Consider the following 18622-nt stretch of genomic DNA (forward strand, 5'->3'; position numbering starts at 1 on the left):
ACAAAGTGACAACGGGACATCATTTATTTTAAGTCACCCAAGGGGCCTCTAAAGCATTGGGCATTACTTATTATCTCCATTGTGCCTGGAGGCCTCAGTCTTCAGGGAAAGTAAGAAGAGCCGACCAATTCTTAAAATCAGCAATTAAAAAGATAACCCGGGAGACCTCCCTGTGATGGAAGAAGGCTTTACCAATAGCTCTCCTCTGCACCAGTATTGCCCCTAAGGAACAGATTGGTCTTAGTCCTTATGGAATGCTATATGTGACACCTTTAGTTTATGTTAATGACTTCTTCCTAGATCCAAAGGCTCAGACCCTCTGGTCTTATATCATGGCCATTGGGCAATTCCAACAAGCTATATGCTTGTTGGGTGTCAACCAGGACCCAAAAGATTCTAAAGAACCACCAGTATATGTTCCAGGGACTCATGTCCTAATTAAAGTCTGGAAAGATGGGTCCCCAAAGGCTCCACTCCAGGTCACATGGAAGGGCCCCTACCCTGGAGTACTTTCTACCCCCACAGCAGTCAAGGTACCAGGACACAATTCCTGGATTCAATACTTACAAGTCAAGCCTTGGAAGAAAACAAAAGAGGACACTCAATACACCTGTGAGCCCCTGGGAGATCTCAGATACCCATTCAGGACTAAAAATGAGTGCCATTCTAATGAACACTCCCAAAATTAAGTTTCTGGAGATAAGATTTCTCAGGATAGCTCTAAAGAGCCAACACAGCTTGTCAGGTCTGGTACTCCAAAATAAACAGGAGATAGATCTCCTGATCCTACAGACAAGGAGGATCCTCCCTGAACAAGGAGGAACTTGAGCCATCTTGAATGAGACATGTTGTTTCTGGGTAACTATCTCCAGCCAAGTATATAAAAAAAAGTCTCACTGTCCTCAAGGAAAACATTCAGATCCTATGGGGTCTCAAAGAATGAGCTGGAGAGTCCTCAGAGTGGCTACAGTCTCTCTTTGGGGAGTCATTCTCCTGGTGAGAGGGAGTTTGGAGTTAGCTAATGCCCCTACTAATCCCTGTTATCACTATATTGATGCTGCTTATGATTGCTCCACATATTATTAATGGTCTAACCCCTTTTGTCTCTGCCCAGGTCAACAAGCTACAACATGTGGTACCAGTTCAACAAGGATATATGAAACTACACCTGACCACAGAAAATATCACTTGTTCTTAGATGGACATTGCTACAAGGACTCTGAGGCTTGATACTAGCAAGAGGGTGAGGCCCAATGCCCCTTGCCATCCCAGCGCATCAGGAAGTAGCCAGAGAGACCTTGACACCCCTATTCCCAAAGAATTGGGCCTCCTATGTTCTGAGGGGGGAATGTTAGGTAGTTGGTATAGGAAAAAGGACCCCAAAATGGCAGTGGCTAAAAGACAAAGAAAGGGAAAGCCTGCGAAAATGGAACAAAAGAAAATCCATGGACAAGAGTGAGAACTTCAGGTGAACCAAACATGCCTCCTTCTTAGCTAGCCCAATTTGCATAAGGCAGGATAGAGGTGGGGAGGAGACAAATGGATAAAAGGAGGAAGCCAAGACAGATTGAGGCCTCTCCTTTGGGGTTGGCCTGCCCTCACACCTCGAGGGTGTACTTTCCTTTGCTTGCTGAATAAAACTCTGAGGTGTAACATTGGTCTGCCATTTCAAATCTTTGCTGTGTTGAGACAGAACTGAGGAAATTACACACTCCCCTGACATATTGCTTGAGATTCTTGACAACATGGCAGTCCCATAGAAGTAGTCAGATTTATTCAGTGGTTACTGACTCACTCAAGAGGGAGCCTTTTATGAGGCTCTGGTAAAAGCTGCAAGGCTTATTGTGATCCAGCCTTGAAAGTTTCAGAATTTCACTCCTACCACTTCTGTTGTTCAAGCAAGTCTTCCAGGTCAACCCATACTCAAAGAGAGATAATAGACTCTTCTTCTCAATGAAGTAACATCAAAAGCATACATGGAGAGATAAATTTGGTGGTGACCATATTGGAAATTGAGAGTCCCTTGGACACCAAGAAGATCCAACCAGTCAATACTAAAGGAAATTAGTCCTGAATATTCATTGGGAGGACTGATGTTGAAGCTGAAACTCAATACTTTGGCCACCTGATGAGAAGAGCTGACTCATTTGAAAAGACCCTGATGCTGGGAAAGATTGAAGGCAGGAGGAGAAGGGGATGACAGAGGATGAGATTGTTGGAAGGCATCATCGACTCAATGGACATGAATTTGAGTAAGCTCCAGGAGTTGGTGATGGACAGGGAAGCCTGACATGCTTCAGTCCATGGAGTCACAAAGAGTCAGACATGACTGAGTGACTGAACTGAACTGATCTTGGCAATAAATTCTCACATTCTTTATAAAGTTTATTATGAGTACTGAAAGAGTTGACTTATGTAATATGTGATTCACCCAATAAGTGGTGGTTAGATAGCATCACCAACTCAATGGGCATGAATTTGAGCAAACTCCAGGAGATAGGGGAGGATAGAGGAGCCTGACTGGCTACAGTGCATGGGGTTGCAAAGAGTCAGATACAACTTAGTGACTGAATAAGAACAACAACACCATTTCTATATTACTATGTGAAAAGGTATTTTTTTTAAAGAATGTGTTGTTTGTAAGATGGCATTATTATTGTTAGTAGAAAAAGGAAAGAAAATTACTTTATCCTCTCTTTGTTAAAATTTTAACCCATAAAAACGTAATTTTTATTTTGTCCCATGGACAAGGTGAGTTTTTCCACATCTTAAACAAAATGAAGCAGTAATAGCTGTTGTTTCCCTTCTTGTATGAGAAGTCTGAGGCCTCAAAAGACAGAACTAATTTCCCATGTCAGGCAAATTGTGATAATGGATGTTTTCCTAATACTTTTGAGTTAAAGTTATTACATTGAGAATGGCAAATGTGGCAAATACTTGGCCATTCCTCACCCTCCCCAGTCCCTTGCTCATGAATTATAATACTCTTTGCTGCTAAGGCAAAAGGCAGCCAGAGAATTTTTACTTTTCACAGTGAATAGTAGGACATGTGATCATGGAAGCAAGAAGTTGAGGCCATGATGTGAAATGATGTGAAAATGGAGTCATGAGCCAAGGAATGCATGGGGTCCCTAGAAACTGAAAAGGCAAAGAAATAGTTTTTCCTCTTAGAGCTTCCAGAATAATCTAGCCCTGTCAAACTTTGATTTTAGCCCTATGAAAGTCATTCCAGATTTCTGACCTCCAAAACTGTAGGAAAATAAATTTGTATTGCTTTAAGCCACTAAATACATACATATTGTTACCAAAAAAATAGTAAACTAATACTACTTACTTTTTAAGATTTGGCTACTATAAACTTTAAATTTCATGTATGGCTTGCCTTATGTAATATTTATGTTGCACAGCTCTGGCATGAATGTTTTTTATTGTCTTCTAGTAACATTTTTATTTTCATAAGATTAAATATTTCAGTCTAAAAATCTTTTATTATTTTCATGGGACATTTTTCTTAATATGTTTCAATCAGTTGGTGGTATTCAAATGCCCCAAATTTTTCTAGTTGATGTTAGGGATAAAGAAATATTAGACATATTCAAGTTTGTGATTCAAGACATATAGGAGTTAATAAAAAAGAAATACAAGAAGACCTGCATGGTCATAGGAGGCTTCATGGAGGAATATGGACTTGAGAGTTTAATGGTGGGTATATCTTGAATAATAGATGGAGATTTTGAGTAAATACAGAGTACGGAGCATAAAGAGAACACTGAATAAGAGTATAAAGGAGACAAAAAGTTTAATTGTAGATATAATTGCTAAATATTTGTAATTTTCTTGTTTACTGCAACTGATACAAAGTTACTATAAAACCTACGGTCTTCTAGGTAGGAGAGTTGATACAGGAGTGGGATGCATGAAAAAAATTGTTTAAGTACTTACACTTTTTCATTGAAAGTTTCAGGAAAAAATTGATGGGAGAGAAGCAAATGATAAATTTTCACCAGAGTGCAATAAGCATATGAGAAGTTGACAGAAAAAGTGAATTTAATGGGTGGATGCTTTCTTATGAGAGAGAACCCTGAAACTCAGGGTTAGGAGCTTAGCTTGATGAGATTAAAAATAAGAAGTTATGAAAGCTTTGAGGGTTGCAATGATGTGATGAGAGTTTCTTAGAAGGATTCTTATATAAATACTTTGCATATTGGTTTAAATAAGGGAGAACTGAGGAGAATAATCAATGAATAACGATATGTTGTTATGTAGTTGCTAAATTGCATCTAACTCGTTTGCAACCCCAAGGTCTGTAGCCTGCCAGGTTCCTCTGCCCATGGAATTTTCCAGACAAGAACATTGGAGCAGGTTTCTGTTTCCTTCTCCAGGGGAGCTTCCTGACCCAGGGATTGAACCCAGGTCTCCTGCATTTACAGGAGGACTTTTTCCACTGAGCCACCAGGGAAGCCCTGGTGAATAATCAATGAACAGGCATATGTTAGCTATCCTCTAAGTAGGAGCAAAAGAGGGCTGGCTAAAGAGAATAATAAAGGGCATTAGGTAACCTAGCCTAGAAAACCCCAAACGATTAATATATTTCCTAACCCTGACATTCTGCTTTTTTATTTAATGGAGACTTTTAATGTAGCATTCAAAAAATTAGTTAAATGACCCACCCAAGTTCAGTTCTATTACTAATATAATTATAGGAATACTTTAAATGCATCCTTATATTTCTAAAGGTTAATAATAGTATAGTATAAAGGGCACCAGCTATGGAATCAGCATGGATTGAATTCAAATTCTGCCACAAACCTGCAAATTATATAACTTCTGTTAGTTTCCATTTCCTCACATAATAGTGGTGTCCTTAATACTTATCACAAATGTTGTTTTAAAGATTAAGGTAGAAATAATATAGTTAAATACTCAGCATATCATAGTAAAATTCAGGAGATTGGAATACTATTTCATTCATCTAAATTCCATACATTCAGTTATCTAGGCTCTGCAAATTATGAAAACACAAAAAGGTATGACACTGAAAATGAACTCCCCAAGTCAGTATGTGCCCAATATGCTACTGGAGAAGTCATTCTAGAAAGAAGAAAGAGACAGAGACAAAGCAAAAAGCAGGAAAAAAAAACAGATGTGAATGTGATGGGTGATTGAAATAAAGTTCAATGCTGGAAAAAGCAATATTGCATAGGAACCTGGAATATTAGGTCCATGAATCAAGGCAAATTGGAATCAAGTTTCATGAATCAAGGCAAACAGGAGATGGCAAGAGCGAACATTAACATTTTAGGAATCAGTGAACTAAAATGGACTGGAATGGGTGAATTTAACTCAGATGAACATTATATCTACTAGTGTGGGCAAGAATCCCTTAGAAGAAATGGAGTAGCCATCATAGTTAACAAAAGAGTCCAAAATGCAGTACTTAGATGCAATCTCAAAAACTACACAATGATCTGTTTGTTTCCAAGGCAAGCCATTCAATATCAGACTAACCCAAGTCTATGCCCTGACTAGTAATGCTGAAGAAGCTGAAGTTGAATGGTCCTATGAGAACCTACAAGAACTTCTAGAATTAACACCCAAAAAAGATGTCACCCTCATTATAGAGGACTGGAATGCAAAAGTAGGAAGTCAAGAGATACCCAGAATAATAGAAATAATAGGCAAATTTGGACTTGGCGTACAAAACAAAGCAGACCAAAGGCTAATAGAATTTTGCCAAGAGAACACAATAGTCATAGCAAACACCATCTTCCAACAACATAAAAGAAGACTACACAGGACATCACCAGATGGCCAATACCAAAATCAGATTGATGATATTCTTTGCCACCAAAGATGGAGAAGTTCTACATAGTCAGCAAAAACAAGACTGAGAGTGACTGTGGCTAAGATCATGAAATTCAGACTTAAAATGAAGAAAGTTGGGAAAACCACTAAATCATTCAGGGATGACCCAAGTCAAATCCCTTACGATTATAGAGTGGAAGTGACAAATAGATTCAAGGGATTAGTTTTGATAGACAGAGTACCTAAAGATCTATGGACATTGTACAGGAGGCAGTGATCAAGACCATCCCCAAGAGAAAGAAATGCAAAAAGGCAAACGGTTGTCTGATGAGGCCTTACAAATAGCTGAGAAAAAAAGAGAAGTGAAAGGCAAAGGAGAAAAGGAAAGACATACCCATTTGAATGGAGAATTCCAAAGAATAGCAAGGAGAGATAAGAAAACCTTCTTCAGTGATCAATGCAAAGAAATAAGCAAACAAAAGAATGGAAAACATTAGAGATCTCTTGAAAATCAGGAATACCAAGGGAAAATTTCACGCAAAGATGAACACAATGAAGGACAGAAAAGGCATAGATCGAACAGCAGCAGATGATATTAAGAAGAGGTGGCAAGAAAACACAGGAGAAATATACAAAAAAGATCTTCATGACCCAGACACTCACAGTGGTGTGATCACTCACCTAGAGCCAGATATTCTGGAATGTGAAGTCAAGTAGGCCGTGGAAGCATCACTAAGAACAAAACTAGTGGAGGTGATGGAATCCCAGTTGAGCTATTCCAAATCCTAAAAGATGATGCTCTGAAAGTGCTGCTCTCAATATGCCAGCAAATCTGGAAAACTCAGCAGTGGCCACAGGACTGGAAAAGGTCACTTTTCATTCCAACCCCAAAGAAAGGCAATGCCAGGGAGTGCTCAAACTACCACACAATTGCGCTCATCTCACACTCTAGGAAAGTAATGCTCAGAATTCTCCAAGCCAGGCTTCAACAGTACATGAACTGTGAACTTCCAGATGTTCAAGCTGGATTTAGAAAAGGCAAAGGAACCAGAGATCAAATTGTCAACATCCATTGGATCATCGAAAAAGCAAGAGAGTGCCAGAAAAATATCTACTTTTGCTTTATTGACTATGCCAAACCCTTTGACTGTATGGATCACAAGAAACTGTAGAAAAGAACAAAACTAGTGGAGATGGATCACAAGAAACTGTGGAAAATTCTGAAAGAGATGGGAATATCCGACCACCTGACCTGCCTCCTGAAGAATCTGTATGCAGGTCAGGAAGCAACAGTTAGAACTGTTGACTGGTTAAACTGAACAATTGACTGGTTTCAAATCAGGAAAGGAGTACATCAAAGCTGTATATTGTCACTCTGCTTATTTAACATATATGAAGAGTACATCATGCAAAATGCCAGGCTGGATGAAGCACAAGCTGGAATCAAGGTTGCCGGGAGAAATATCAGTCACCTCAGATACGCAGATGACACCAACTTTATGGCAGAAAGTGAAGAAGAACTAAAAAGCCTCTTGATGAAAGTGAAAGAGGAGAGTGGAAAAGTTGACTTAAAGCCCAACATTCAGAAAACTAGGTTCATGGCATCTGGTCCCAGCACTTCATGGCAAATAGATGGGGAAACAATGGAAACAGTCAGAGACTATATTTTTTGGGCTCCAATGTCACTTCAGATGGTGGCTGCAGCCATGAAATTAAAAGAAGCTTGCTCCTTGGAGGAAAAGCTATGACTAACCTAGACAGCTTATTAAAAATGAGAGACACTACTTTGCCGACAAAGATCCGTCTAGTCAAGGCTATGGTTATCCAGTAGTCATGTATGGATGTGAGAGTTGGACTATAAAGACAGCTGCACAGGGAAGAATTGATGCTTTTGAACTGTGGTGTTGGAGAAGACTCTTGAGAGTCCCTTGGACTGCAAGGAGATCCAACAAGTCAATCCTAAAGGAGATCAGTCCTGAATATTCACTGGAAGGCCTGAGGCTGAAGCTGAAACTCCAATACTTTGGCCACCTGATGCAAAGAACTGAATCACTGGAAAAGACCAAGATGTTGGGCAAGATTGAATGCGGGAGGAAGAGGGGAGGACAGAGGGTGAGATGCTGGATGGTATCACCAACTCAATGGACATGAGCCTGAGTAAGCTTCCGGAGTTGGTGATGGACAGCAAAGTCTGGCCTGCTATAATCCATTGGGTCGCAAAGAGTTGGACACGACTGAACTCAGTGAGGCTCTGCAAAAATATATAGAGAGGATTTTCCCTGATTCAAATTATACCTATCCTCACTATTTCAAGGGAGGCTGCATGTGAATTGCAAAGGGAAACAGAAGGAAATAACTCTTTGCCTTTGACTTTATTAGGATCTAAGTCTTACAGTTTAGAAGGAAGCATAATGACTTTTCACTGGTAATGTTAACTCAAACAGATTGTTGTCTTACTTGATGACTGGAGAACCCACTCCTGTATAAATGTAACTCCACTGTAAATGTGTTGTACATGTTCAATTTCAGCCTTTTTATAGAGTGTACACTCAAGGAAAGAGGTTCTGCTCAGTTCAGTTCAGTCAGTCAGTCATGTCTGACTCTGCGACCCCATGGACTACAGTACAACAGGCTTCCCTGTCCATCACCAACTCCTGGAGCCTACTCAAACTCATGTCCATCACATCAGTGATGCCACCCCTTTCATCCTCTGTCATCTTCTTCTCCTCCTGCCTTCAATCTTTCCCAGAATCAGGGTCTTTGCAAATGAGTCAGTTCTTCAAATCAGGTGGCCAAAGTCTTCTAATATCATGGCTGCAGTCACCATCTGCAGTGATTTTGGAGCCCCCAAAATAAAGTCTCTGTTTCCATTGTTTCCCCATCTATTTGCAATGAAGTGCTGGGACCAGATGCCATGACTTTAGTTTACTGAATGTTGAGTTTTAAGCCAACTTTCACTCTCATCTTTCACTTTCATCAAGCGGCTCTTTAGTTTTTCTTTCCTTTATGCCATAAGTGTGATGTCATCTGTATATTTGAAGTAATTGATATTCCTCCTGGCGACCCTGAGTCCAGCTTGTACTTCATCCAGCCTGGCATTTTGCATGAAGTACTCTGCACATGAGTTAAATAAGCCAGGTGACAATATATAGTTTTGACATACTCCTTTCCCGATTCAGAACCAGTCAGTTGTTCCATGTCCAGCTCTAATGGTTACTTCCTGACCTGCATACAGATTCCTCAGAAGGCAGGTGGGTGGTCTGGTATTCCCATGTCTTTCCAAATTTTCCACAGTTTCTTGTGATCCATACAGTCAAAGGGTTTGGCATAGCCAATAAAACGAAAGTAGATATTTTTCTGGCACTCTCCTGCTTTTTCGATGATCCAATAGATATTGATAATTTGATCTCTGGTTCCTTTGCCTTTTCTAAATCCAGCTTGAACATCTGGAAGTTCACAGTTCATGTACTGTTGAAGCCTGGCTTGGAGAATTCTGAGCATTACTTTCCTAGAGTGTGAGATGAGCGCAATTGTGTGGTAGTTTGAGCACTCCTTGGCATTGCCTTTCTTTGGGGTTGGAATGAAAAGTGACCTTTTTCAGTCCTGTGGCCACTGCTGAGTTTTCCAGATTTGCTGGCATATTGAGAGCAGCACTTTCAGAGCATCATCTTTTAGGATTTGGAATAGCTCAACTGGGATTCCATCACCTCCACTAGTTTCATTCTTAGTGGTACTTCCTATGGCCTACTTGACTTCACATTCCAGAATATCTGGCTCTAGGTGAGTGATCACACCACTGTGAGTGTCTGGGTCATGAAGATCTTTTTTGTATATTTCTCCTGTGTTTTCTTGCCACCTCTTCTTAATATCATCTGCTGCTGTTAGATCTATGCTTTCTGTCCTTTATTGTGCCCATCTTTGCATGGCATTTTCCCTGGTATCTCATTTTCTTGAAGAGATCTTTAGTCTTTCCCATTATACTGTATTCCTCTATTTCTTTGCATTGATCACTGAAGAAGGCTTTCTTATCTATCATGCTATTCTTCAGTTCAGTTCAGTCGCTCAGTCTTGTCCGACTCTTTGCGACCCCATGAATCTCAGCATGCCAGGCTTCCCTGTCCATCACCAACTCCCGGAGTTCACTCAGACTCGCGTCCATCGAGTCAGTGATGCCATCCAGCCATCTCATCCTCTGTCGTCCCCTTCTCCTCCTGCCCCCAATCCCTCCCAGCATCAGAGTCTTTTCCAATGAGTCAACTCATCGCACGAAGTGGCCGAAGTACTAGAGTTTCAGCTTTAGCATCATTCCTCCCAAATCCCAGGATTGATCTCCTTCAGAATGGACTGATTGGATCTCCTTGCAAGAGTCTTCTTCAGCACCACAGTTCAAAAGCATCAATTCTTTGGCGCTCAGCTTTCTTCACAGTCCAAATCTCACATCCACACATGACCACAGGAAAAACGATAGCCTTGACTAGATGGACCTTTGTTGGCAAAGTAATGTCTCTGCTTTTCAATGTGCTATCTAGGTTAGTCATAAGTTTTCTTCCAAGGAGTAAATGCCTTTTAATTTCATGACTGCAATCACCATCTGCAGTGATTTTGGAGGCCAGAAAAATAAAGTCTGACACTGTTTCTACTGTTTCCCCATCTATTTCCCATGAAGTGATGGGACTGAATGCCATGATCTTCGTTTTCTGAATGTTGAGCTTTAGGCCAACTTTTTCACTCTCTACTTTCACTTTCATCAAGGGGCTTTTTAGTTCCTCTTCACTTTCTGCCATAAGGGTGGTGTCCTCTACATATCTGAGGTGATTGATATTTCTCCCATACTTGGCATTAAATATGATATATCTTTCTTTTTCTCCTTTGCTTTCACTTCTCTTCTTTTCTTAGCTATTTGTAAGGCCTCATCAGACAACCATTATTAGCTACCAGGAGCCAGCACGGGAGATCCCACCCATGACAAGGTCATGCAGGACTCGAGGGACTCCCTGGGCCATCCCACCCATGACAAGGTGATGCAGAAGAAACCTAATAAGCAAGGCTTCAGGATTCGAGGGGCCCCCTGGGCCTGCTCAAGCATCTACCCTAAAACCAGAATCTGTCTGTCTTACTATTTTATGTCTTTCACCAACTCTTCTGACATTAACAGGGGACTGTCCCAGACCAACTTTCTCTGGAAAGAGTTAACTTAGGGCTCTAGTTGATAAATCTCCTGAGCATGAAAGGAGTGTTTCAAACCCCCTGTTAGCATTCTAGCTTACTTGGCAAGTTTATCCAGACTCTTGTGACATTGTTGAGCCAATGCTTGCTGCCAAGTTTTCACATCACTTATCCATTGTGTTCCTGGGAGTGCATATAGTCAGGATGTATAAATAACAAGCAGCAGCTTTAACATTAGCAACATTAGACTTTGAGTTAATAAGTTCTCTCTTTGCTGTAACCCACTGAATCTTTGCTTCATAAAAATGTAACTCTATACTTTAAAGGTGACGCAGGCTAGGAATTTAAGAAGAAACACTTTAAGGGAAAATTATTGTTCTGGCTGACCAACCTTTATCAAAAAGAGGTCATAAAATATCAACAGGCCTCCAGGCCAGAAGATAATGTACAAAAAATAAGTCTCTTGCAGGAAGGAACCTGGTATCGATAAAAGTTAATACTGATGGAATGATGAGTTGACTGCATTTTTCACCTTGTTGTATGTACAACTCAGGGTAAAAAAGCCCTCTCTGAAAATAAAGTAATGGGCCTCACTCACTGAAGCTTGGTCACCCCGTGTCATTCTTTCCTCATCTCTTTCTCCATCTTTCTTCATTCGCCGTTGTCGTCCATCCTGAGGATATCCCTGGACTCTGCTGAGGCTGGACCCTGGTAATTAGCCTTTTTGTATTTCTTTTTCTTGGGGATGGTCTTGATCCCTGCCTCCTGTACAATGTCACGAATCTCTGTCCATAGTTCTTCAGTCACTCTATCAGATCAAATCCTTTGAATCTGTCACTTCCAGTGCACAGTCATAAGTGAATTGATTTAGGTCATACCTGAATGATTTAGTGGTTTTACCTACTTTCTTCATTTTAAGTCTGAATTTGGCAATAAGGAGTTCATGATCTGAGCCACAGTCACCTCCCAGACTTGTTTTGGGTGACTGTATAGAGCTTCTCCATCTTTGGCTGCAAAGAATATAATAAATCTGATTTCAGTATTGACCATCTGATGACATGCATTTGTAGTCTTCTCTTATATTTTTGGAAGATGATGTTTGCTATGACTAGTGCGTTCTTATGGCAAAACTCTATTAGCCTTTGGCCTGCTTCTTTCTGTACTCCAAAGTCAAATTTCCCTATCATTTCTATTATTCCAGGTATTTCTCGACTTCCTACTTTAGCATTCCAGTCCTCTATAGTGAGGAGGACATCTTTTGGGGGGTGTTAGTTCTAGAAGGCCTTGTAGGTTCTCATAGAATCATTCAACTTCAGCTTCTTCAGCATTTCTGGTCAGGGCATAGACTTGAATTACTCTGATATTGAATGGCTTGCCTTGGAAATGAACAGAGATCATTATGTAGTTTTTGAGATTGCATCTAAATAGTGCTTTTGGACTCTTTTGTTAACTATGATGGCTACTCCATTTCTTCCAAGGGATTCTTGCCCACAATAGTAGATATAATGGTCATCTGAGTTAAATTCATCCATTCCAAAAAAGAGGTTACATCCTATTGTATTTAATATTGTAGTCTCTAGATATGCCTACATTTGACAAAAAGCATATTGCATTCTAATCCCTCAGTGTTGGTGATGGAGAACTCACCTCAGTTTAGGCTCTTGCTGCCATATACTTAGAATGAGGCCATCTTGCAGATGAGTGAGGAAATATTTCCCTTTGTTCTTTTTTTTGTTAACATAATATCATTTATATTTGATTCTAAAAAATACAAAAAACTAGTAAATATAAAAATGAATCAGACTTACAGATATAGCAAACAAACTAATGGTTATCAACGAGGAATTCAAAGAGGGAGGGGCAAGAAAAGGGTAGGGAACTAAGAGATATAGCTCAGTTCAGTCGCTCAGTCATGTCCAACTCTTTGAAATCTCTTGAATCACAGCACACCAAGCCTCTCTGTCCATCACTAACTCCCAGAGTTTACCCAAACTCATGTCCATTGACTCTGTGATGCCATCCAGCCATCTTATCCTCTTTCATCCCCTTCATCTCCTGCCCCCAATCCCTCCCAGCATCGGAGTCTTTTCCAATGAGTTAACTCTTCACATGAGGTGGTCAAAATACTGGAGTTTCAGCTTTAGAATCAGTCCTTCCAATGAACACCCAGGACTGATCTCCTTTAGGATAGACTGGTTGGATCCCCCTGCAGTCCAAAGGACTCTCAAGAGTATTCTCCAGCACCAAAGTTCAAAACATCAATTCTTCGGTGCTCAGCTTTCTTCACAGTCCAACTTTCACATCCATACATGACCACTGGAAGAACCATAGCCCTAACTAGATGGACATTTGTTGGCAAAGTATTGTCTCTGCTTTTTAATATGCTATCTGGGTTGGTCATAACTTTCCTTCCAAAGAGTAAGATTCTTTTAATTTCATGGCTGCAATCACCATATGCAGTGATTTTGGAGCCCCCCAAAATTAAGTCTGACAGTGTTTCCACTGTTTCCCCATCTATTTCCCATGAAATAATGGGACTATATGCCATGATCTTAGTTTTCCTGTTTTTTTTTAAATATAAATTTATTTATTTTAATTGGAGGCCTATTAATTTACAATATTGTATTGGTTTTGCCATACATTAACATGAATCCACCACAGGTGTACACGAGTTCCCCATGCAGAACCCCCCTCCCACCTCCCTCCCCATACCATCCCTCTGGGTCATCCCATGCACCAGCCCTGAGCATCCTGTATCATGCATCAAGCCTGATCTGGTGATTCATTTCACATATGATATATATGTTTCAATGCCATTGTCCCAAATCATCCCACCCTAACCCTCTCCCACAGAGTCCAAAAGACTCTTCTATACATCTGTGTCTCTTTTGCTGTCTCGCATTCAGGATTATCGTTACCATCTTTCTAAATTCCATATATATGCATTAGTATACTGTATTAGTGTTTTTCTTTCTGGCTTACTTCGCTCCATATAATAGGCTCCAGTTTCATCCACCTCATTAGAACTGATTCAAATGTATTCTCTTTAAAGGCTGAGTAATAATCGAATGTATATATGTACCACAGCTTTCTTATCCATTCGTCTGCTGATGGAAATCTAGGTTGCTTCCATGTCCTGACTATTATAAACAGTGCTGTGATGAACATTGGGGTACACATGTCTCTTTCAATTCTGGTTTCCTCAGTGTTTATGCTCAGCAATGGGATTGCTGTGTCATAAGGCAGTGGGCCTTAGAAAGCATCACTACGAACAAAGCTAGTGGAGGTGATGGAATTCCAGTTGAGCTATTTCAAATCCTGAAAGATGATGCTGTGAAATTGCTGCACTCAGTATGCCAGCAAATCTGGAAAACTCAGCAGTGGCCACAGGACTGGAAAAGGTCAGTTTTCATTCCAATTCCAAAGAAAGGCAATGCCAAAGAATGTTCAAACTACTGCACAATTGCACTCATCTCACATGCTAGTAAAGTAATGCTCAAAATTCTCCAAGCCAGGCTTCAGCAATACGTGAACTGTGAACTTCCTGATGTTCAAGCTGGGTTTAGAGAAGGCAGAGGAATCAGAGACCAAATTGTCAACATCTGCTAGATCATGGAAAAAGCAAGAGAGTTTCAGAAAAACATCTACTTCTGCTTTATTGACTATGCCAAAGCCTTTGACTGTGTGGATCACAATAAACTATGGAAAATTCTGAAAGAGATGGGAATACCAGACCACCTGACCTGCCTCTTGAGAAATCTGTATGCAGGTCAGGAAGCAACAGTTAGAACTGGATATAGAACAACCGACTGGTTCCAAATAGGAAAAGGAGTACATCAAGGCTGTATATTGTCATCCTGCTTATTTAACTTATATGCAGAGTACATCATGAGAAATGCTGGGCTGGAAGAAACACAAGCTGGAATCAAGATTGCCTGGAGAAATATCAATAACTTGAGATATGCAGATGACACCACCCTTATGACAGAAAGTGAAGAGGAACTAAAAAGCCTCTTGATGAAAGTGAAAGAGGAGAGTGAAAAAGTTGGCTTAAAGCTCAACATTCAGAAAACGAAGATCATGGTATCCGGTCCTATCACTCCATGGGAAATAGATGGAGAAACAGCAGAAACAGTGCCAGACTTTATTTTATGGGGCTCCAAAATCACTGCAGATGGTGACTGCAGCCATGAAATTAAAAGATGCTTACTCCTTGGAAGAAAAGTTATGACCAACCTAGAGAGCATATTCAAAAGCAGAGACATTACTTTGCGGACTAAGGTCCGTCTAGTCAAGGCTATGGTTTTTCCAGTAGTCATGTATGGATGTGAAACTTGGACTGTGAAGAAGGCTGAGCGCCAAAGAATGGATGCTTTTGAACTGTAGTGTTGGAGAAGACTCTTGAGAGTCCTTTGGACCACAAGGAGATCCAACCAGTCCATTCTAAAGGAGATCAACCCTGGGATTTCTTTGGAGGGAATGAAGCTAAAGCTGAAACTCCAGTACTTTGGCCACCTCATGCGAAGTGTTGACTCATTGGAAAAGACTCTGATGCTGGGAGGGATTGTGGGCAGGAGGAGAAGGGGACGACAGAGGATGCGATGGCTGGATGGCATCACCCACTCGATGGTTGAGTCTTGATGATCTCCAGGAGTCGGTGATGGACAGGGAGGCCTGGGGTGCTGCAATTCATGGGGTCGCAAAGAGTCGAACACGACTGAGCGACTGAACTGAACTGAACTGAAGGCAGTTCTATTTCCTGTTTTTTAAGGAATCTCCACACTGTTCTCCATAGTGGCTGTACTAGTTTGCATTCCCACCAACAGTGTAAGAGGGTTCCTTTTCCTCCACACCCTCTCCAGCATTTATTGCTTGTAGACTTTTGGATAGCAGCCATTCTGACTAGCGTGTAATGGTACCTCATTGTGGTTTTGATTTGCATTTCTCTGATAATGAGTGATGTTGAGCATCTTTTCATGTGTTTGTTATTTTTCTAGAATTGAGCTATAGGAGTTGCTTGTATATTTTCAAGATTAATTATTTGTCAGTTGCTTCATTTTCTATTATTCTCTCCCATTTGAAGGCTGTCTTTTCACCTTGCTTATAGTTTCCTTTGTTGTTCAAAAGCTTTTATTTTAATTAGGTCCCATTTGTTTATTTTTGCTTCTATTTCCAATAGTCTGGGAGGTGGGTCATAGAGGATCCTGCTGTGATTTATGTTGGAGAGTGTTTTGCCTATGTTTTCCTCTAAGAGTTTTATATCTTCTGGTCTTACATTTAGATCTTTAATCCATTTTGAGTTTATTTTTGTGTATAATGTTAGAAAGTGTTCTAGTTTCATTCTTTTACCAGAGATTGACCAGTTTTCCCAGCACCACTTGTTAAAGAGATTGTCTTTTCTCCATTGTATCTTACCTCCTTTGTCAAAGATAAGGTGTCCATAGGTGGGTGGATTTATCTCTGGGCTTTCCATTTTGTTCCATTGATCTATAGTTCTGTCTTTGTGCCAGTACCATACTGTCTTGATGACTGTGGCTTTGTAGTAGAGCCTGAAGTCAGGCAGGTTGATTCCTCCAGTTCCATTCTTCTTTCTCAAGATTGCTTTGGCTATTCGAGGTTTTTTGTATTTCCATACAAATTGTGAAATTATTTGTTTTAGCTCTGTGAAAAATACCATTGGTAGCTTGATAGGGATTGCATTAAATCTATAGATTGCTTTGGGTAGTATATTCATTTCCACTATATTGCTTCTTCTGATTCATGAACACAGTGTATTTCTCCATCTATTAGTGTCATCTTTATTTCTTTCACCAGTGTTTTCTATATATCAGTTCAGTTCAGTTCAGTCACTCAGTCATGTCCGACTCTTTGTGCCCCCATGAATCGCAGCATGCCAGGCCTCCCTGTCCATCACCAATGCCTGGAGTTCACTCAGACTTGCGTCCATCGAGTCAGTGATGCCATCCAGCCATCTCTTCCTCTGTCGTCCCCTTCTCCTCCTGCCCCCAATCCCTCCCAGCATCAGAGTCTTTTCCAATGAGTCAACTTTTCTCATGAGGCGGCCAAACTACTGGAGTTTCAGCTTTAGCATCATTCCCTCCAAAGAAATCCCAGGGTTGATCTCCTTCAGAATGGACTGGTTGGATCTCTTTGCGGTCCAAAGGACTCTCAAGAGTCTTCTCCAACACCACAGTTCAAAAGCATCAATTCTTCGGCGCTCAGCCTTCTTCACAGTCCAACTCTCACATCCACACATGACCACAGGAAAAACCATAGCCTTGACTAGATGGACCTTTGTTGGCAAAGTAATGTCTCTGCTTTTGAATATGCCCTCTAGGTTGGTCATAACTTTTCTTCCAAGGAGAAAAGACCTTTAATATATAGTTCTTTAGTTTCTTTAGGTAGATATATTCCTAAGTATTGTATTCTTTCTGTTGCAATGGTGAATGAAACTGTTTCCTTAGTTTCTCTTTCTATTTTCTCATTATTAGTGTATAGGAATGCATGGGATTGCCGTGTTTTGGTTTTATATCCTGCACATTTTTATATTCATTGATTAGCTCTAGTAATTTTCTGGTGGAGTCTTTAGGGTTTTCTATGTAGAGGATCATGTCATCTGCAAACAGTGAGGGTTTTACTTCTTCTTTTCAAATTTGGATTCCTTTTATATCTTTTTCTGCTCTGACTGCTGTGGCCAAAACTATGTTGAATAGTAGTGGTGAAAGTGGGCACCCTTGTCTTGTTCTTGACTTTAGGGGAAATGCTTTCAATTTTTCACCATTGAGGATAATGTTTGCTGTGGGTTTGTCGTATGTAGCTTCTATTATGTTGAGGTATGTTCCTTCTATTCTGCTTTCTAGAGAGTTTTTATCATAAATGGATGTTGAATTTTGTCAAAGGCTTTCTATGCATCTATTGAGATAATTATATGGCTTTTATTTTTCAATTTGTTAATGTGGTCAATTACATTGATTGATTTGCAGATATTGAAGAATCCTTGCATCCCTGGGATAAAGCCCATTGGTCATGATGTATGATATTTTCAATGTGTTGTTGGATTCTGATTGCTAGAATTTTGTTAAGGATCTTTGCATCTATGTTCATCAGTGATATTGGCCTGCAGTTTTCTCTTTTTGTGGCATCTTTGTCAGGTTTTGGTGTTAGGGTGACGGTTGCCTCATAGAATGAGTTTGGAAGTTTACCTTCCTCTGCAATTTTCTGGAAGAGTTTGAGTAGGACAGGTGTTAGCTCTTCTCTAAATTTTTGATAGAATTCAGCTGTGAAGCCGTGTGGATCTGGGCTTTTGTTTGCTGGAAGATTTCTGATTACAGTTTCAATTTCCGTGTATGTGATGGGTCTGTTAAGATTTTCTATTTCTTCCTGGTTCATTTTTAGAAAGTTGTACATTTCTAACAATTTGTCCATTTCTTCCACGTTGTCCATTTTATTGGCATATAATTGCTGATAGTAGTCTTTTATGATCCTTCGTATTTCTGTGTTGTCTGTTGTGATGTCTCCATTTTCATTTTTCTAATTTTATTGATTTGATTTTTCTCCTTTTGTTTCTTGATGAGTCTGGCTAATGGCTTGTCAATTTTATTTATCCTCTCAAAGAACCAGCTTTTGGCTTTGTTGAATTTTTCTATTGCCT

Source organism: Ovis canadensis, chromosome 1, assembly GCF_042477335.2.
Source record: "Ovis canadensis isolate MfBH-ARS-UI-01 breed Bighorn chromosome 1, ARS-UI_OviCan_v2, whole genome shotgun sequence".
Lineage (NCBI taxonomy): Eukaryota > Metazoa > Chordata > Mammalia > Artiodactyla > Bovidae > Ovis > Ovis canadensis.